At 46.7% G+C, this 18,376-nt stretch overlaps 27 non-coding genes across 27 annotated transcripts; all 27 read right to left on the reverse strand.

Moving 5' to 3' along the window:
- Positions 1-231: 231 nt before the first annotated feature.
- Positions 232-303, reverse strand: trnap-ugg (transfer RNA proline (anticodon UGG)). Its single transcript has one exon. It is a non-coding gene; the product is annotated as a tRNA-Pro (tRNA).
- A 766-nt stretch (positions 304-1,069) lies between these two features.
- trnap-cgg (transfer RNA proline (anticodon CGG)) lies at positions 1,070-1,141 on the reverse strand. The gene has a single exon. It is a non-coding gene; the product is annotated as a tRNA-Pro (tRNA).
- A 381-nt stretch (positions 1,142-1,522) lies between these two features.
- Positions 1,523-1,594, reverse strand: trnap-agg (transfer RNA proline (anticodon AGG)). The gene has a single exon. It is a non-coding gene; the product is annotated as a tRNA-Pro (tRNA).
- A 387-nt stretch (positions 1,595-1,981) lies between these two features.
- trnap-ugg (transfer RNA proline (anticodon UGG)) lies at positions 1,982-2,053 on the reverse strand. The gene has a single exon. It is a non-coding gene; the product is annotated as a tRNA-Pro (tRNA).
- A 946-nt stretch (positions 2,054-2,999) lies between these two features.
- trnap-cgg (transfer RNA proline (anticodon CGG)) lies at positions 3,000-3,071 on the reverse strand. Its single transcript has one exon. It is a non-coding gene; the product is annotated as a tRNA-Pro (tRNA).
- Positions 3,072-3,455: 384 nt separating this feature from the next.
- trnap-cgg (transfer RNA proline (anticodon CGG)) lies at positions 3,456-3,527 on the reverse strand. The gene has a single exon. It is a non-coding gene; the product is annotated as a tRNA-Pro (tRNA).
- A 384-nt stretch (positions 3,528-3,911) lies between these two features.
- On the reverse strand, positions 3,912-3,983 carry trnap-agg (transfer RNA proline (anticodon AGG)). The gene has a single exon. It is a non-coding gene; the product is annotated as a tRNA-Pro (tRNA).
- Positions 3,984-4,371: 388 nt separating this feature from the next.
- Positions 4,372-4,443, reverse strand: trnap-agg (transfer RNA proline (anticodon AGG)). The gene has a single exon. It is a non-coding gene; the product is annotated as a tRNA-Pro (tRNA).
- A 389-nt stretch (positions 4,444-4,832) lies between these two features.
- Positions 4,833-4,904, reverse strand: trnap-ugg (transfer RNA proline (anticodon UGG)). The gene has a single exon. It is a non-coding gene; the product is annotated as a tRNA-Pro (tRNA).
- A 777-nt stretch (positions 4,905-5,681) lies between these two features.
- On the reverse strand, positions 5,682-5,753 carry trnap-agg (transfer RNA proline (anticodon AGG)). The gene has a single exon. It is a non-coding gene; the product is annotated as a tRNA-Pro (tRNA).
- Positions 5,754-6,141: 388 nt separating this feature from the next.
- trnap-agg (transfer RNA proline (anticodon AGG)) lies at positions 6,142-6,213 on the reverse strand. Its single transcript has one exon. It is a non-coding gene; the product is annotated as a tRNA-Pro (tRNA).
- Positions 6,214-6,602: 389 nt separating this feature from the next.
- On the reverse strand, positions 6,603-6,674 carry trnap-ugg (transfer RNA proline (anticodon UGG)). Its single transcript has one exon. It is a non-coding gene; the product is annotated as a tRNA-Pro (tRNA).
- An 806-nt stretch (positions 6,675-7,480) lies between these two features.
- trnap-agg (transfer RNA proline (anticodon AGG)) lies at positions 7,481-7,552 on the reverse strand. The gene has a single exon. It is a non-coding gene; the product is annotated as a tRNA-Pro (tRNA).
- A 388-nt stretch (positions 7,553-7,940) lies between these two features.
- On the reverse strand, positions 7,941-8,012 carry trnap-cgg (transfer RNA proline (anticodon CGG)). The gene has a single exon. It is a non-coding gene; the product is annotated as a tRNA-Pro (tRNA).
- A 388-nt stretch (positions 8,013-8,400) lies between these two features.
- On the reverse strand, positions 8,401-8,472 carry trnap-cgg (transfer RNA proline (anticodon CGG)). Its single transcript has one exon. It is a non-coding gene; the product is annotated as a tRNA-Pro (tRNA).
- Positions 8,473-8,856: 384 nt separating this feature from the next.
- Positions 8,857-8,927, reverse strand: trnap-agg (transfer RNA proline (anticodon AGG)). Its single transcript has one exon. It is a non-coding gene; the product is annotated as a tRNA-Pro (tRNA).
- A 389-nt stretch (positions 8,928-9,316) lies between these two features.
- On the reverse strand, positions 9,317-9,388 carry trnap-ugg (transfer RNA proline (anticodon UGG)). The gene has a single exon. It is a non-coding gene; the product is annotated as a tRNA-Pro (tRNA).
- Positions 9,389-10,165: 777 nt separating this feature from the next.
- On the reverse strand, positions 10,166-10,237 carry trnap-agg (transfer RNA proline (anticodon AGG)). Its single transcript has one exon. It is a non-coding gene; the product is annotated as a tRNA-Pro (tRNA).
- Positions 10,238-10,625: 388 nt separating this feature from the next.
- On the reverse strand, positions 10,626-10,697 carry trnap-agg (transfer RNA proline (anticodon AGG)). Its single transcript has one exon. It is a non-coding gene; the product is annotated as a tRNA-Pro (tRNA).
- A 389-nt stretch (positions 10,698-11,086) lies between these two features.
- On the reverse strand, positions 11,087-11,158 carry trnap-agg (transfer RNA proline (anticodon AGG)). The gene has a single exon. It is a non-coding gene; the product is annotated as a tRNA-Pro (tRNA).
- Positions 11,159-11,935: 777 nt separating this feature from the next.
- Positions 11,936-12,007, reverse strand: trnap-agg (transfer RNA proline (anticodon AGG)). The gene has a single exon. It is a non-coding gene; the product is annotated as a tRNA-Pro (tRNA).
- A 389-nt stretch (positions 12,008-12,396) lies between these two features.
- trnap-ugg (transfer RNA proline (anticodon UGG)) lies at positions 12,397-12,468 on the reverse strand. The gene has a single exon. It is a non-coding gene; the product is annotated as a tRNA-Pro (tRNA).
- A 777-nt stretch (positions 12,469-13,245) lies between these two features.
- On the reverse strand, positions 13,246-13,317 carry trnap-agg (transfer RNA proline (anticodon AGG)). The gene has a single exon. It is a non-coding gene; the product is annotated as a tRNA-Pro (tRNA).
- A 389-nt stretch (positions 13,318-13,706) lies between these two features.
- On the reverse strand, positions 13,707-13,778 carry trnap-ugg (transfer RNA proline (anticodon UGG)). The gene has a single exon. It is a non-coding gene; the product is annotated as a tRNA-Pro (tRNA).
- Positions 13,779-14,552: 774 nt separating this feature from the next.
- trnap-ugg (transfer RNA proline (anticodon UGG)) lies at positions 14,553-14,624 on the reverse strand. Its single transcript has one exon. It is a non-coding gene; the product is annotated as a tRNA-Pro (tRNA).
- Positions 14,625-15,401: 777 nt separating this feature from the next.
- trnap-cgg (transfer RNA proline (anticodon CGG)) lies at positions 15,402-15,473 on the reverse strand. The gene has a single exon. It is a non-coding gene; the product is annotated as a tRNA-Pro (tRNA).
- Positions 15,474-16,318: 845 nt separating this feature from the next.
- On the reverse strand, positions 16,319-16,390 carry trnap-ugg (transfer RNA proline (anticodon UGG)). Its single transcript has one exon. It is a non-coding gene; the product is annotated as a tRNA-Pro (tRNA).
- Between the last annotated feature and the right edge of the window lie 1,986 nt (positions 16,391-18,376).

Consider the following 18,376-nt stretch of genomic DNA (forward strand, 5'->3'; position numbering starts at 1 on the left):
CGCTGTTCCCCTGCATGGTCTTTCTGCTCTTCTTACGGGACTCTGAAGCATTTTGAAAAAGGAGATTATATGCAGCCATTTCATTATGCTCCTGGCATCTATTAAAGTCTCCTCTTAAGTGGATGTGTCGAGCTGCCAAATAAGTAGCAGTTCAACTCCCTCCTCCTTAGCTTGCCAACAGTTCCAAACTTGTCAACTAACCCACGAGAAGCAAATACAATTCCGCCATTTGGGCTCGTCCGGGATTTGAACCCGGGACCTCTCGCACCCAAAGCGAGAATCATACGCCTAGACCAACGAGCCATACCAAGCAAAAGCCATGTGATTGCATCTGGGAGAATTTGACTCAGCGTACCTTTCTCCCAGCAACAACTGCAGGATCCATCCATCCATCGTCCATTTGTCTTCACTTTCCTGGTCAAGTTACAGCAGCATCTACTGAAGTCTCCTCCAGCATCCACATGCCCAGCATACCTCCCAAACGTTAGACTAGGAACTTCAACATGTAGGTGAAGCAGTTTGACTCTCACCTCCTTCTTAGTATGTCTTAGTTTCCCAACTGTTACTAAAAGTTTCAAAATTAAACAGACAACTCAGAAGAAGCAGCCTAATTCTTGAACCTCAGGGCTCGTCCGGGATTTGAAGCCGGGACCTCTCACACCCTAAGTGAGAATCATACCCCTAGAGCAAAGAGCCACAGAAAGAACTAACCATTCAATAGCAGCTCGGTGAAGTTCACACAGTATACAAACCACTGTTTGATCCATTCATCTATCTGTATTCACTTTCCAGGTCAGGTTGCAATGGTTGTATGCTCAGCAAAGATGTTTAGATGCGCTGTTCCCCTCTATGGTCTTTCTGCTCTTTTTACGAGATCGCAAGGCGTTTTGAAAACAGAGGAGATATGCAGCCATTTCAGTATCCTCCTGGCGTCTACTGAATTTTCCTCCTTAGTGGATTTATCGAGCTGCCAAGTATGCAGCAGTTCAACTCTAATCACCTTGTTAACTTCCCAACAGTTCCAAACTAATCAGGTAGCCCACAAGAAGCAACCACATTGCTGCCATCGGGGCTCGTCCGGGATTTGAACCCGGGACCTCTCGCACCCGAAGCGAGAATCATACCCCTAGACCAACGAGCCACAGAAAGAGTTAGCCATTCAATAGCAGCTCGGTGAAGTTTACACAGTATACCTTTAAAGCAGCAACCACTGTTGGATCCATTCATCTATCTGTATTCACTTTCCAGGTCAGGTTGCAATGGTTGTATGCTCAGCAAAGATGTTTAGATGCGCTGTTCCCCTCTATGGTCTTTCTGCTCCTCTTACGGGATCCCAAGGCATTTTGAAAACAGAGGGGATATGCAGCCATTTCAGTATCCTCCTGGCATCTACTGAATTTTCCTCCTTAGTGGATTTATTGAGCTGCCAAGCATGCAGGAGTTCAACTCCAACTACCTTGTTAGCTTCCCAACAGTTCCAAACTAGTCAGGTAGCCCACAAGACGCAACCACATTGCCATCTGGGCTCGTCCGGGATTTGAACCCGGGACCTCTCGCACCCTAAGCGAGAATCATACCCCTAGACCAACGAGCCACAGGAACTGGGAGTCATTCGATAGCAGCTCGGTGAAGTTTACACAGTGAACCTTTTTCCCAGCAACCACTGTTGGATCCATCCATATATCCATCTATTTGTCTTCACTTTTCAGGTCAGGTTGCAGTGGTTGGATGCTCAGCAAAGATGTTTAGATGAGCTGTTCCCCTGCATGGTCTTTCTGCTCTTCTTACGGGATCCTGAAGCATTTTGAAAAAGGATTATATGCAGCCATTTCATTATGCTCCTGGCATCTATTAAAGTCTCCTCTTAAGTGGATGTGTCGAGCTGCCAAATAAGTAGCAGTTCAACTCCCTCCTCCTTAGCTTGCCAACAGTTCCAAACTTGTCAACTAACCCACGAGAAGCAAATACAATTCCGCCATCTGGGCTCGTCCGGGATTTGAACCCGGGACCTCTCGCACCCAAAGCGAGAATCATACCCCTAGACCAACGAGCCATACCAAGCAAAAGCCATGTGATTGCATCTGGGAGAATTTGACTCAGCGTACCTTTCTCCCAGCAACCACTGCAGGATCCATCCATCCATCGTCCATTTGTCTTCACTTTCCTGGTCAAGTTACAGCAGCATCTACTGAAGTCTCCTCCAGCATCCACATGCCCAGCATACCTCCCAAACGATAGACTAGGAACTTCAACATGTAGGTGAAGCAGTTTGACTCTCACCTCCTTCTTAGTATGTCTTAGTTTCCCAACTGTTACTAAAAGTTTCAAAATTAAACAGACAACTCAGAAGAAGCAGCCTAATTCTTGAACCTCAGGGCTCGTCCGGGATTTGAAGCCGGGACCTCTCACACCCTAAGTGAGAATCATACCCCTAGAGCAAAGAGCCACAGAAAGAACTAACCATTCAATAGCAGCTCGGTGAAGTTTACACAGTATACATTTAAACCAGCAACCAGTGTTGGATCCATTCATCTATCTGTATTCACTTTCCAGGTCAGGTTGCAATGGTTGTATGCTCAGCAAAGATGTTTAGATGCGCTGTTCCCCTTCATGGTCTTTCTGCTCTTCTTACGGGATCCTAAGGCATTTTGAAAACAGAGGGGATATGCAGCCATTTCAGTATCCTCCTGGCATCTACCGAATTTTCCTCCTTAGTGGATTGCAATGGTTGCAATGGTTGTATGCTCAGCAAAGATGTTTAGATGCGCTGTTCCCCTCTATGGTCTTTCTGCTCCTCTTACGGGATGCCAAGGCATTTTGAAAACAGAGGGGATATGCAGCCATTTCAGTATCCTCCTGGCGTCTACTGAATTTTCCTCCTTAGTGGATTTATCGAGCTGCCAAGTATGCAGCAGTTCAATTCTAATCACCTTGTTAACTTCCCAACAGTTCCAAACTAATCAGGTAGCCCACAAGAAGCAACCACATTGCTGCCATCGGGGCTCATCCGGGATTTGAACCCGGGACCTCTCGCACCCGAAGCAAGAATCATACCCCTAGACCAACGAGCCACAGAAAGACTTAACCATTCAATAGCAGCTCGGTGAAGTTTACACAGTATACCTTTAAAGCAGCAACCACTGTTGTATCCATTCATCTATCTGTATTCACTTTCCAGGTCAGGTTGCAATGGTTGTATGCTCAGCAAAGATGTTTAGATGCGCTGTTCTCCTTCATGGTCTTTCTGCTCTTTTTACGAGATCGCAAGGCGTTTTGAAAACAGAGGAGATATGCAGCCATTTCAGTATCCTCCTGGCGTCTACTGAATTTTCCTCCTTAGTGGATTTATCGAGCTGCCAAGTATGCAGCAGTTCAACTCTAATCACCTTGTTAACTTCCCAACAGTTCCAAACTAATCAGGTAGCCCACAAGAAGCAACCACATTGCTGCCATCGGGGCTCGTCCGGGATTTGAACCCGGGACCTCTCGCACCCGAAGTGAGAATCATACCCCTAGACCAACGAGCCACAGAAAGAGTTAGCCATTCAATAGCAGCTCGGTGAAGTTTACACAGTATACCTTTAAAGCAGCAACCACTGTTGGATCCATTCATCTATCTGTATTCACTTTCCAGGTCAGGTTGCAATGGTTGTATGCTCAGCAAAGATGTTTAGATGCGCTGTTCCCCTCTATGGTCTTTCTGCTCCTCTTACGGGATCCCAAGGCATTTTGAAAACAGAAGGGATATGCAGCCATTTCAGTATCCTCCTGGCATCTACTGAATTTTCCTCCTTAGTGGATTTATCGAGCTGCCAAGCACGCAGGAGTTCAACTCCAACTACCTTGTTAGCTTCCCAACAGTTCCAAACTAGTCAGGTAGCCCACAAGACGCAACCACATTGCTGCCATCTGGGCTCGTCCGGGATTTGAACCCGGGACCTCTCGCACCCTAAGCGAGAATCATACCCCTAGACCAACGAGCCACAGGAACTGGGAGTCATTCGATAGCAGCTTGGTGAAGTTTACACAGTATACCTTTAAACTAGCAACCACTGTTGGATGGATCCATCCATCTATCTGTATTCACTTTCCAGGTGAGGTTGCAGTGGTTGTATGGTCAGCAAAGATGTTTAGATGCGCTGTTCTCCTTCATGGTCTTTCTGCTCTTTTTACGAGAACGCAAGGCGTTTTGAAAACAGAGGAGATATGCAGCCATTTCAGTATCCTCCTGGCGTCTACTGAATTTTCCTCCTTAGTGGATTTATCGAGCTGCCAAGTATGCAGCAGTTCAACTCTAATCACCTTGTTAACTTCCCAACAGTTCCAAACTAATCAGGTAGCCCACAAGAAGCAACCACATTGCTGCCATCGGGGCTCGTCCGGGATTTGAACCCGGGACCTCTCGCACCCTAAGCGAGAATCATACCCCTAGACCAACGAGCCACAGGGACTGGGAGTCATTCGATAGCAGCTCGGTGAAGTTTACACAGTGAACCTTTTTCCCAGCAACCACTGTTGGATCCATCCATATATCCATCTATTTGTCTTCACTTTTCAGGTCAGGTTGCAGTGGTTGGATGCTCAGCAAAGATGTTTAGATGAGCTGTTCCCCTGCATGGTCTTTCTGCTCTTCTTACGGGATCCTGAAGCATTTTGAAAAAGGAGATTATATGCAGCCATTTCATTATGCTCCTGGCATCTATTAAAGTCTCCTCTTAAGTGGATGTGTCGAGCTGCCAAATAAGTAGCAGTTCAACTCCCTCCTCCTTAGCTTGCCAACAGTTCCAAACTTGTCAACTAACCCACGAGAAGCAAATACAATTCCGCCATCTGGGCTCGTCCGGGATTTGAACCCGGGACCTCTCGCACCCAAAGCGAGAATCATACCCCTAGACCAACGAGCCATACCAAGCAAAAGCCATGTGATTGCATCTGGGAGAATTTGACTCAGCGTACCTTTCTCCCAGCAACCACTGCAGGATCCATCCATCCATCGTCCATTTGTCTTCACTTTCCTGGTCAAGTTACAGCAGCATCTACTGAAGTCTCCTCCAGCATCCACATGCCCAGCATACCTCCCAAACGTTAGACTAGGAACTTCAACATGTAGGTGAAGCAGTTTGACTCTCACCTCCTTCTTAGTATGTCTTAGTTTCCCAACTGTTACTAAAAGTTTCAAAATTAAACAGACAACTCAGAAGAAGCAGCCTAATTCTTGAACCTCAGCGCTCGTCCGGGATTTGAAGCCGGGACCTCTCACACCCTAAGTGAGAATCATACCCCTAGAGCAAAGAGCCACAGAAAGAACTAACCATTCAATAGCAGCTCGGTGAAGTTTACACAGTATACATTTAAACCAGCAACCAGTGTTGGATCCATTCATCCACCTGTATTCACTTTCCAGGTCAGGTTGCAATGGTTGTATGCTCAGCAAAGATGTTTAGATGCGCTGTTCCCCTTCATGGTCTTTCTGCTCTTCTTACGGGATCCCAAGGCATTTTGAAAACAGAAGGGATATGCAGCCATTTCAGTATCCTCCTGGCATCTACTGAATTTTCCTCCTTAGTGGATTTATCGAGCTGCCAAGCATGCAGGAGTTCAACTCCAACTACCTTGTTAGCTTCCCAACAGTTCCAAACTAGTCAGGTAGCCCACAAGACGCAACCACATTGCTGCCATCTGGGCTCGTCCGGGATTTGAACCCGGGATCTCTCGCACCCTAAGCGAGAATCATACCCCTAGACCAACGAGCCACAGGAAATGTTGGCCATTCAATAGCAGCTTGGTGAAGTTTACACAGTATACCTTTAAACTAGCAACCACTGTTGGATGGATCCATCCATCTATCTGTATTCACTTTCCAGGTCAGGTTGCAGTGGTTGTATGGTCAGCAAAGATGTTTAGATGCGCTGTTCTCCTTCATGGTCTTTCTGCTCTTTTTACGAGATCGCAAGGCGTTTTGAAAACAGAGGAGATATGCAGCCATTTCAGTATCCTCCTGGCGTCTACTGAATTTTCCTCCTTAATGGATTTATCGAGCTGCCAAGCACGCAGGAGTTAAACTCCAACTACCTTGTTAGCCTCCCAACAGTTCTAAACTAGTCAGGTAGCCCACAAGACGCAACAACATTGCTGCCATCTGGGCTCGTCCGGGATTTGAACCCGGGACCTCTCGCACCCTAAGCGAGAATCATACCCCTAGACCAACGAGCCACAGGAACTGGGAGTCATTCGATAGCAGCTCGGTGAAGTTTACACAGTGAACCTTTTTCCCAGCAACCACTGTTGGATCCATCCATATATCCATCTATTTGTCTTCACTTTTCAGGTCAGGTTGCAGTGGTTGGATGCTCAGCAAAGATGTTTAGATGAGCTGTTCCCCTGCATGGTCTTTCTGCTCTTCTTACGGGATCCTGAAGCATTTTGAAAAAGGAGATTATATGCAGCCATTTCATTATGCTCCTGGCATCTATTAAAGTCTCCTCTTAAGTGGATGTGTCGAGCTGCCAAATAAGTAGCAGTTCAACTCCCTCCTCCTTAGCTTGCCAACAGTTCCAAACTTGTCAACTAACCCACGAGAAGCAAATACAATTCCGCCATCTGGGCTCGTCCGGGATTTGAACCCGGGACCTCTCGCACCCAAAGCGAGAATCATACCCCTAGACCAACGAGCCATACCAAGCAAAAGCCATGTGATTGCATCTGGGAGAATTTGACTCAGCGTACCTTTCTCCCAGCAACCACTGCAGGATCCATCCATCCATCGTCCATTTGTCTTCACTTTCCTGGTCAAGTTACAGCAGCATCTACTGAAGTCTCCTCCAGCATCCACATGCCCAGCATACCTCCCAAACGTTAGACTAGGAACTTCAACATGTAGGTGAAGCAGTTTGACTCTCACCTCCTTCTTAGTATGTCTTAGTTTCCCAACTGTTACTAAAAGTTTCAAAATTAAACAGACAACTCAGAAGAAGCAGCCTAATTCTTGAACCTCAGGGCTTGTCCGGGATTTGAAGCCGGGACCTCTCACACCCTAAGTGAGAATCACACCCCTAGAGCAAAGAGCCACAGAAAGAACTAACCATTCAATAGCAGCTTGGTGAAGTTTACACAGTATACATTTAAACCAGCAACCAGTGTTGGATCCATTCATCCACCTGTATTCACTTTCCAGGTCAGGTTGCAATGGTTGTATGCTCAGCAAAGATGTTTAGATGCGCTGTTCCCCTTCATGGTCTTTCTGCTCTTCTTACGGGATCCCAAGGCATTTTGAAAACAGAAGGGATATGCAGCCATTTCAGTATCCTCCTGGCATCTACTGAATTTTCCTCCTTAGTGGATTTATCGAGTTGCCAAGCATGCAGGAGGGTTGGAGTTGAACTCCCACAAGCAGGAGTTCAACTCCAACTACCTTGTTAGCTTCCCAACAGTTCCAAACTAGTCAGGTAGCCCACAAGACGCAACCACATTGCTGCCATCTGGGCTCGTCCGGGATTTGAACCCGGGACCTCTCGCACCCTAAGCGAGAATCATACCCCTAGACCAACGAGCCACAGGAAATGTTGGCCATTCAATAGCAGCTTGGTGAAGTTTACACAGTATACCTTTAAACTAGCAACCACTGTTGGATGGATCCATCCATCTATCTGTATTCACTTTCCAGGTCAGGTTGCAGTGGTTGTATGGTCAGCAAAGATGTTTAGATGCGCTGTTCTCCTTCATGGTCTTTCTGCTCTTTTTACGAGATCGCAAGGCGTTTTGAAAACAGAGGAGATATGCAGCCATTTCAGTATCCTCCTGGCGTCTACTGAATTTTCCTCCTTAGTGGATTTATCGAGCTGCCAAGTATGCAGCAGTTCAACTCTAATCACCTTGTTAACTTCCCAACAGTTCCAAACTAATCAGGTAGCCCACAAGAAGCAACCACATTGCTGCCATCGGGGCTCGTCCGGGATTTGAACCCGGGACCTCTCGCACCCGAAGCGAGAATCATACCCCTAGACCAACGAGCCACAGGAACTGGGAGTCATTCGATAGCAGCTTGGTGAAGTTTACACAGTATACCTTTAAACTAGCAACCACTGTTGGATGGATCCATCCATCTATCTGTATTCACTTTCCAGGTCAGGTTGCAGTGGTTGTATGGTCAGCAAAGATGTTTAGATGCGCTGTTCTCCTTCATGGTCTTTCTGCTCTTTTTACGAGATCGCAAGGCGTTTTGAAAACAGAGGAGATATGCAGCCATTTCAGTATCCTCCTGGCGTCTACTGAATTTTCCTCCTTAATGGATTTATCGAGCTGCCAAGCACGCAGGAGTTCAACTCCAACTACCTTGTTAGCCTCCCAACAGTTCCAAACTAATCAGGTAGCCCACAAGAAGCAACCACATTGCTGCCATCGGGGCTCGTCCGGGATTTGAACCCGGGACCTCTCGCACCCGAAGCAAGAATCATACCCCTAGACCAACGAGCCACAGAAAGACTTAGCCATTCAATAGCAGCTCGGTGAAGTTTACACAGTATACCTTTAAAGCAGCAACCACTGTTGGATCCATTCATCTATCTGTATTCACTTTCCAGGTCAGGTTGCAATGGTTGTATGCTCAGCAAAGATGTTTAGATGCGCTGTTCCCCTCTATGGTCTTTCTGCTCCTCTTACGGGATCCCAAGGCATTTTGAAAACAGAGGGGATATGCAGCCATTTCAGTATCCTCCTGGCATCTACTGAATTTTCCTCCTTAGTGGATTTATCGAGCTGCCAAGCACACAGGAGTTCAACTCCAACTACCTTGTTAGCTTCCCAATAGTTCCAAACTAGTCAGGTAGCCCACAAGACGCAACCACATTGCTGCCATCTGGGCTCGTCCGGGATTTGAACCCGGGACCTCTCGCACCCTAAGCGAGAATCATACCCCTAGACAACGAGCCACAGGAACTGGGAGTCATTCGATAGCAGCTCGGTGAAGTTTACACAGTGAACCTTTTTCCCAGCAACCACTGTTGGATCCATCCATATATCCATCTATTTGTCTTCACTTTTCAGGTCAGGTTGCAGTGGTTGGATGCTCAGCAAAGATGTTTAGATGAGCTGTTCCCCTGCATGGTCTTTCTGCTCTTCTTACGGGATCCTGAAGCATTTTGAAAAAGGAGATTATATGCAGCCATTTCATTATGCTCCTGGCATCTATTAAAGTCTCCTCTTAAGTGGATGTGTCGAGCTGCCAAATAAGTAGCAGTTCAACTCCCTCCTCCTTAGCTTGCCAACAGTTCCAAACTTGTCAACTAACCCACGAGAAGCAAATACAATTCCGCCATCTGGGCTCGTCCGGGATTTGAACCCGGGACCTCTCGCACCCAAAGCGAGAATCATACCCCTAGACCAACGAGCCACACCAAGCAAAAGCCATGTGATTGCATCTGGGAGAATTTGACTCAGCGTACCTTTCTCCCAGCAACCACTGCAGGATCCATCCATCCATCGTCCATTTGTCTTCACTTTCCTGGTCAAGTTACAGCAGCATCTACTGAAGTCTCCTCCAGCATCCACATGCCCAGCATACCTCCCAAACGATAGACTAGGAACTTCAACATGTAGGTGAAGCAGTTTGACTCTCACCTCCTTCTTAGTATGTCTTAGTTTCCCAACTGTTACTAAAAGTTTCAAAATTAAACAGACAACTCAGAAGAAGCAGCCTAATTCTTGAACCTCAGGGCTCGTCCGGGATTTGAAGCCGGGACCTCTCACACCCTAAGTGAGAATCATACCCCTAGAGCAAAGAGCCACAGAAAGAACTAACCATTCAATAGCAGCTCGGTGAAGTTTACACAGTATACATTTAAACCAGCAACCAGTGTTGGATCCATTCATCCACCTGTATTCACTTTCCAGGTCAGGTTGCAATGGTTGTATGCTCAGCAAAGATGTTTAGATGCGCTGTTCCCCTTCATGGTCTTTCTGCTCTTCTTACGGGATCCCAAGGCATTTTGAAAACAGAAGGGATATGCAGCCATTTCAGTATCCTCCTGGCATCTACTGAATTTTCCTCCTTAGTGGATTTATCGAGCTGCCAAGCATGCAGGAGTTCAACTCCAACTACCTTGTTAGCTTCCCAACAGTTCCAAACTAGTCAGGTAGCCCACAAGACGCAACCACATTGCTGCCATCTGGGCTCGTCCGGGATTTGAACCCGGGACCTCTCGCACCCTAAGCGAGAATCATACCCCTAGACCAACGAGCCACAGGAAATGTTGGCCATTCAATAGCAGCTTGGTGAAGTTTACACAGTATGCCTTTAAACTAGCAACCACTGTTGGATGGATCCATCCATCTATCTGTATTCACTTTCCAGGTCAGGTTGCAGTGGTTGTATGGTCAGCAAAGATGTTTAGATGCGCTGTTCTCCTTCATGGTCTTTCTGCTCTTTTTACGAGATCGCAAGGCGTTTTGAAAACAGAGGAGATATGCAGCCATTTCAGTATCCTCCTGGCGTCTACTGAATTTTCCTCCTTAATGGATTTATCGAGCTGCCAAGCACGCAGGAGTTCAACTCCAACTACCTTGTTAGCCTCCCAACAGTTCTAAACTAGTCAGGTAGCCCACAAGACGCAACAACATTGCTGCCATCTGGGCTCGTCCGGGATTTGAACCCGGGACCTCTCGCACCCTAAGCGAGAATCATACCCCTAGACCAACGAGCCACAGGAACTGGGAGTCATTCGATAGCAGCTCGGTGAAGTTTACACAGTGAACCTTTTTCCCAGCAACCACTGTTGGATCCATCCATATATCCATCTATTTGTCTTCACTTTTCAGGTCAGGTTGCAGTGGTTGGATGCTCAGCAAAGATGTTTAGATGAGCTGTTCCCCTGCATGGTCTTTCTGCTCTTCTTACGGGATCCTGAAGCATTTTGAAAAAGGAGATTATATGCAGCCATTTCATTATGCTCCTGGCATCTATTAAAGTCTCCTCTTAAGTGGATGTGTCGAGCTGCCAAATAAGTAGCAGTTCAACTCCCTCCTCCTTAGCTTGCCAACAGTTCCAAACTAGTCAGGTAGCCCACAAGACGCAACCACATTGCTGCCATTTGGGCTCGTCCGGGATTTGAACCCGGGACCTCTCGCACCCTAAGCGAGAATCATACCCCTAGACCAACGAGCCACACCAAGCAAAAGCCATGTGATTGCATCTCGGAGAATTTGACTCAGCGTACCTTTCTCCCAGCAACCACTGCAGGATCCATCCATCCATCGTCCATTTGTCTTCACTTTCCTGGTCAAGTTACAGCAGCATCTACTGAAGTCTCCTCCAGCATCCACATGCCCAGCATACCTCCCAAACGTTAGACTAGGAACTTCAACATGTAGGTGAAGCAGTTTGACTCTCACCTCCTTCTTAGTATGTCTTAGTTTCCCAACTGTTACTAAAAGTTTCAAAATTAAACAGACAACTCAGAAGAAGCAGCCTAATTCTTGAACCTCAGGGCTTGTCCGGGATTTGAAGCCGGGACCTCTCACACCCTAAGTGAGAATCACACCCCTAGAGCAAAGAGCCACAGAAAGAACTAACCATTCAATAGCAGCTCGGTGAAGTTTACACAGTATACATTTAAACCAGCAACCAGTGTTGGATCCATTCATCCACCTGTATTCACTTTCCAGGTCAGGTTGCAATGGTTGTATGCTCAGCAAAGATGTTTAGATGCGCTGTTCCCCTTCATGGTCTTTCTGCTCTTCTTACGGGATCCCAAGGCATTTTGAAAACAGAAGGGATATGCAGCCATTTCAGTATCCTCCTGGCATCTACTGAATTTTCCTCCTTAGTGGATTTATCGAGCTGCCAAGCATGCAGGAGTTCAACTCCAACTACCTTGTTAGCTTCCCAACAGTTCCAAACTAGTCAGGTGGCCCACAAGACGCAACCACATTGCTGCCATGTGGGCTCGTCCGGGATTTGAACCCGGGACCTCTCGCACCCTAAGCGAGAATCATACCCCTAGACCAACGAGCCACAGGAACTGGGAGTCATTCGATAGCAGCTCGGTGAAGTTTACACAGTGAACCTTTTTCCCAGCAACCACTGTTGGATCCATCCATATATCCATCTATTTGTCTTCACTTTTCAGGTCAGGTTGCAGTGGTTGGATGCTCAGCAAAGATGTTTAGATGAGCTGTTCCCCTGCATGGTCTTTCTGCTCTTCTTACGGGATCCTGAAGCATTTTGAAAAAGGAGATTATATGCAGCCATTTCATTATGCTCCTGGCATCTATTAAAGTCTCCTCTTAAGTGGATGTGTCGAGCTGCCAAATAAGTAGCAGTTCAACTCCCTCCTCCTTAGCTTGCCAACAGTTCCAAACTTGTCAACTAACCCACGAGAAGCAAATACAATTCCGCCATCTGGGCTCGTCCGGGATTTGAACCCGGGACCTCTCGCACCCAAAGCGAGAATCATACCCCTAGACCAACGAGCCATACCAAGCAAAAGCCATGTGATTGCATCTGGGAGAATTTGACTCAGCGTACCTTTCTCCCAGCAACCACTGCAGGATCCATCCATCCATCGTCCATTTGTCTTCACTTTCCTGGTCAAGTTACAGCAGCATCTACTGAAGTCTCCTCCAGCATCCACATGCCCAGCATACCTCCCAAACGTTAGACTAGGAACTTCAACATGTAGGTGAAGCAGTTTGACTCTCACCTCCTTCTTAGTATGTCTTAGTTTCCCAACTGTTACTAAAAGTTTCAAAATTAAACAGACAACTCAGAAGAAGCAGCCTAATTCTTGAACCTCAGGGCTTGTCCGGGATTTGAAGCCGGGACCTCTCACACCCTAAGTGAGAATCACACCCCTAGAGCAAAGAGCCACAGAAAGAACTAACCATTCAATAGCAGCTCGGTGAAGTTTACACAGTATACATTTAAACCAGCAACCAGTGTTGGATCCATTCATCCACCTGTATTCACTTTCCAGGTCAGGTTGCAATGGTTGTATGCTCAGCAAAGATGTTTAGATGCGCTGTTCCCCTTCATGGTCTTTCTGCTCTTCTTACGGGATCCCAAGGCATTTTGAAAACAGAAGGGATATGCAGCCATTTCAGTATCCTCCTGGCATCTACTGAATTTTCCTCCTTAGTGGATTTATCGAGCTGCCAAGCATGCAGGAGTTCAACTCCAACTACCTTGTTAGCTTCCCAACAGTTCCAAACTAGTCAGGTGGCCCACAAGACGCAACCACATTGCTGCCATGTGGGCTCGTCCGGGATTTGAACCCGGGACCTCTCGCACCCTAAGCGAGAATCATACCCCTAGACCAACGAGCCACAGGAACTGGGAGTCATTCGATAGCAGCTCGGTGAAGTTTACACAGTGAACCTTTTTCCCAGCAACCACTGTTGGATCCATCCATATATCCATCTATTTGTCTTCACTTTTCAGGTCAGGTTGCAGTGGTTGGATGCTCAGCAAAGATGTTTAGATGAGCTGTTCCCCTGCATGGTCTTTCTGCTCTTCTTACGGGATCCTGAAGCATTTTGAAAAAGGAGATTATATGCAGCCATTTCATTATGCTCCTGGCATCTATTAAAGTCTCCTCTTAAGTGGATGTGTCGAGCTGCCAAATAAGTAGCAGTTCAACTCCCTCCTCCTTAGCTTGCCAACAGTTCCAAACTTGTCAACTAACCCACGAGAAGCAAATACAATTCCGCCATCTGGGCTCGTCCGGGATTTGAACCCGGGACCTCTCGCACCCAAAGCGAGAATCATACCCCTAGACCAACGAGCCATACCAAGCAAAAGCCATGTGATTGCATCTGGGAGAATTTGACTCAGCGTACCTTTCTCCCAGCAACCACTGCAGGATCCATCCATCCATCGTCCATTTGTCTTCACTTTCCTGGTCAAGTTACAGCAGCATCTACTGAAGTCTCCTCCAGCATCCACATGCCCAGCATACCTCCCAAACGTTAGACTAGGAACTTCAACATGTAGGTGAAGCAGTTTGACTCTCACCTCCTTCTTAGTATGTCTTAGTTTCCCAACTGTTACTAAAAGTTTCAAAATTAAACAGACAACTCAGAAGAAGCAGCCTAATTCTTGAACCTCAGGGCTCGTCCAGGATTTGAAGCCGGGACCTCTCACACCCTAAGTGAGAATCATACCCCTAGAGCAAAGAGCCACAGAAAGAACTAACCATTCAATAGCAGCTCGGTGAAGTTTACACAGTATACATTTAAACCAGCAACCACTGTTGGATCCATTCATCCACCTGTATTCACTTTCCAGGTCAGGTTGCAATGGTTGTATGCTCAGCAAAGATGTTTAGATGAGCTGTTCCCCTGCATGGTCTTTCTGCTCTTCTTACGGGATCCTGAAGCATTTTGAAAAAGGAGATTATATGCAGCCATTTCATTATGCTCCTGGCATCTATTAAAGTCTCCTCTTAAGTGGATGTGTCGAGCTGCCAAATAAGTAGCAGTTCAACTCCCTCCTCCTTAGCTTGCCAACAGTTCCAAACTTGTCAACTAACCCACGAGAAGCAAATACAATTCCGCCATCTGGGCTCGTCCGGGATTTGAACCCGGGACCTCTCGCACCCAAAGCGAGAATCATACCCCTAGACCAACGAGCCATACCAAGCAAAAGCCATGTGATTGCATCTGGGAGAATTTGACTCAGCGTACCTTTCTCCCAGCAACCACTGCAGGATCCATCCATCCATCGTCCATTTGTCTTCACTTTCCTGGTCAAGTTACAGCAGCATCTACTGAAGTCTCCTCCAGCATCCACATGCCCAGCATACCTCCCAAACGTTAGACTAGGAACTTCAACATGTAGGTGAAGCAGTTTGACTCTCACCTCCTTCTTAGTATGTCTTAGTTTCCCAACTGTTACTAAAAGTTTCAAAATTAAACAGACAACTCAGAAGAAGCAGCCTAATTCTTGAACCTCAGGGCTCGTCCAGGATTTGAAGCCGGGACCTCTCACACCCTAAGTGAGAATCATACCCCTAGAGCAAAGAGCCACAGAAAGAACTAACCATTCAATAGCAGCTCGGTGAAGTTTACACAGTATACATTTAAACCAGCAACCACTGTTGGATCCATTCATCCACCTGTATTCACTTTCCAGGTCAGGTTGCAATGGTTGTATGCTCAGCAAAGATGTTTAGATGCGCTGTTCCCCTTCATGGTCTTTCTGCTCTTCTTACGGGATCCCAAGGCATTTTGAAAACAGAGGGGATATGCAGCCATTTCAGTATCCTCCTGGCGTCTACTGAATTTTCCTCCTTAGTGGATTTATCGAGCTGCCAAGTATGCAGCAGTTCAACTCTAATCACCTTGTTAACTTCCCAACAGTTCCAAACTAATCAGGTAGCCCACAAGAAGCAACCACATTGCTGCCATCGGGGCTCGTCCGGGATTTGAACCCAGGACCTCTCGCACCCGAAGCAAGAATCATACCCCTAGACCAACGAGCCACAGAAAGACTTAGCCATTCAATAGCAGCTCGGTGAAGTTTACACAGTATACCTTTAAAGCAGCAACCACTGTTGGATCCATTCATCTATCTGTATTCACTTTCCAGGTCAGGTTGCAATGGTTGTATGCTCAGCAAAGATGTTTAGATGCGCTGTTCCCCTCTATGGTCTTTCTGCTCCTCTTACGGGATCCCAAGGCATTTTGAAAACAGAGGGGAGATGCAGCCATTTCAGTATCCTCCTGGCATCTACTGAATTTTCCTCCTTAGTGGATTTATCGAGCTGCCAAGCACGCAGGAGTTCAACTCCAAATACCTTGTTAGCTTCCCAACAGTTCCAAACTAGTCAGGTAGCCCACAAGACGCAACCACATTGCTGCCATCTGGGCTCGTCCGGGATTTGAAACCGGGACCTCTCGCACCCTAAGCGAGAATCATACCCCAAGACCAACGAGCCACAGGAACTGGGAGTCATTCGATAGCAGCTCGGTGAAGTTTACACAGTGAACCTTTTTCCCAGCAACCACTGTTGGATCCATCCATATATCCATCTATTTGTCTTCACTTTTCAGGTCAGGTTGCAGTGGTTGGATGCTCAGCAAAGATGTTTAGATGAGCTGTTCCCCTGCATGGTCTTTCTGCTCTTCTTACGGGATCCTGAAGCATTTTGAAAAAGGAGATTATATGCAGCCATTTCATTATGCTCCTGGCATCTATTAAAGTCTCCTCTTAAGTGGATGTGTCGAGCTGCCAAATAAGTAGCAGTTCAACTCCCTCCTCCTTAGCTTGCCAACAGTTCCAAACTTGTCAACTAACCCACGAGAAGCAAATACAATTCCGCCATCTGGGCTCGTCCGGGATTTGAACCCGGGACCTCTCGCACCCAAAGCGAGAATCATACCCCTAGACCAACGAGCCATACCAAGCAAAAGCCATGTGATTGCATCTGGGAGAATTTGACTCAGCGTACCTTTCTCCCAGCAACCACTGCAGGATCCATCCATCCATCGTCCATTTGTCTTCACTTTCCTGGTCAAGTTACAGCAGCATCTACTGAAGTCTCCTCCAGCATCCACATGCCCAGCATACCTCCCAAACGTTAGACTAGGAACTTCAACATGTAGGTGAAGCAGTTTGACTCTCACCTCCTTCTTAGTATGTCTTAGTTTCCCAACTGTTACTAAAAGTTTCAAAATTAAACAGACAACTCAGAAGAAGCAGCCTAATTCTTGAACCTCAGGGCTCGTCCGGGATTTGAAGCCGGGACCTCTCACACCCTAAGTGAGAATCATACCCCTAGAGCAAAGAGCCACAGAAAAAACTAACCATTCAATAGCAGCTCGGTGAAGTTTACACAGTATACCTTTAAAGCAGCAACCACTGTTGGATCCATTCATCTATCTGTATTCACTTTCCAGGTCAGGTTGCAATGGTTGTATGCTCAGCAAAGATGTTTAGATGCGCTGTTCCCCTTCATGGTCTTTCTGCTCTTCTTACGGGATCCCAAAGCATTTTGAAAACAGAGGGGATATGCAGCCATTTCAGTATGCTCTTGGCATTTGTTGAAGTCTCCTTTTAAGTGGATGTGTTAAATAGGCAGCAGTTCAACTCCCACCTCTTTGTTAGCTTCTCAACAGTTCCAAACTAGTCAAGTAACCTACAAGAAGCAAACACATTCCTTTCATCTAGGCTTCTCCGGGATTTGAACACGGGGCTTCCCGCACTCAAAGCCCGAATCATATCCCTAGACCAACGAGCCACTTTCCACGTGCTGTTGCAGCGGTTGCACGCTCAGCAAAAATGCCTAGATGCTCTCTTTCTCTGCCTCCTCCTCCTGCCCTTCACAGTGGATTGTGAGGCGTTTCGAGAAAAGAGTGGATATGCAGCCATTTCAGTATGCTCCTGGCGTCTTCTGAAGTCTCCTAAGGGGACATGCCTAGCATACCTCCCAACTGACACCGTCAACATGTAGATGCATCTATTGAAGTCCCGTCCCAATTGGATGTGCCGAGCTGCCAAGTATACAGCAGTTTGATTCTCATATCCTTCTTAGGATGTCTTAGCTTCCCAACAGTTCCAAACTTGCAAAATCAGTCAGATAGCCCACAAGAACCAACCACATTCCTCCCCTCTGGACTTGCCCAGGATTTAAAGCCGGGACCTCTCGCACCCGAAGCGAGAATCATACCCCTAGGCCAGCGAGCCACTAACAACGTGCTATATAGGATTTCCCCTGCAGTGAATGCTGTTCAGGTTTGACTTACTTTAAAATAATCTTCGACGTGTAGGTTTTTCCTTGACTCTTTTCATGCCTTCACTTATGGATTCAGCTTTGTGATAATTGTCTAGAAATCAGAAAAAAAATTGGTGGAATGAATAAACTAGCTTACAAAGCAGGTCCACACACTGAGTCTTGAACTCAAGTCTTCAATATCATAGACGACTGCGCTGATTACCAAGCCAAAGAGAATACCTTGCCAATGTACAGACAGACCTCTACCTATTTATACACTCATAACACAGAGACAGCACAGCGTGTAATGTGTAGAGAAGAACTTCAAAGGCGATTCTTTTCATTTACTGCATATTTTTTACAACCTAACTTTGTGGAAAGGAGAAGGGGAACAACAGGTTATGGAGAGTCCCTTGGGAGTACTTAGCGTGTGTCAGTAGCTCAGCTTTGGCCCTGTTTACACCTGGTATTAACATCCGTCTCAGGTGAACCGATCACAAGTGGACAGCTTTAAGTACAGGTGTAAACGCACCCAAGACGCATTGAGGACGGATTGAGATCCGATCACTCAGACCACATTCGAAGGTGGTCTGGGCCACATGTGGCCACATTCTTTTAGTAGTGTAAACGCAATGCGTCCTGGGCCACATTGAAGGACCGCCTACTCAACT

Source organism: Thunnus thynnus, chromosome 3 (assembly GCF_963924715.1).
Source record: "Thunnus thynnus chromosome 3, fThuThy2.1, whole genome shotgun sequence".
NCBI classification, from domain to species: domain Eukaryota; kingdom Metazoa; phylum Chordata; class Actinopteri; order Scombriformes; family Scombridae; genus Thunnus; species Thunnus thynnus.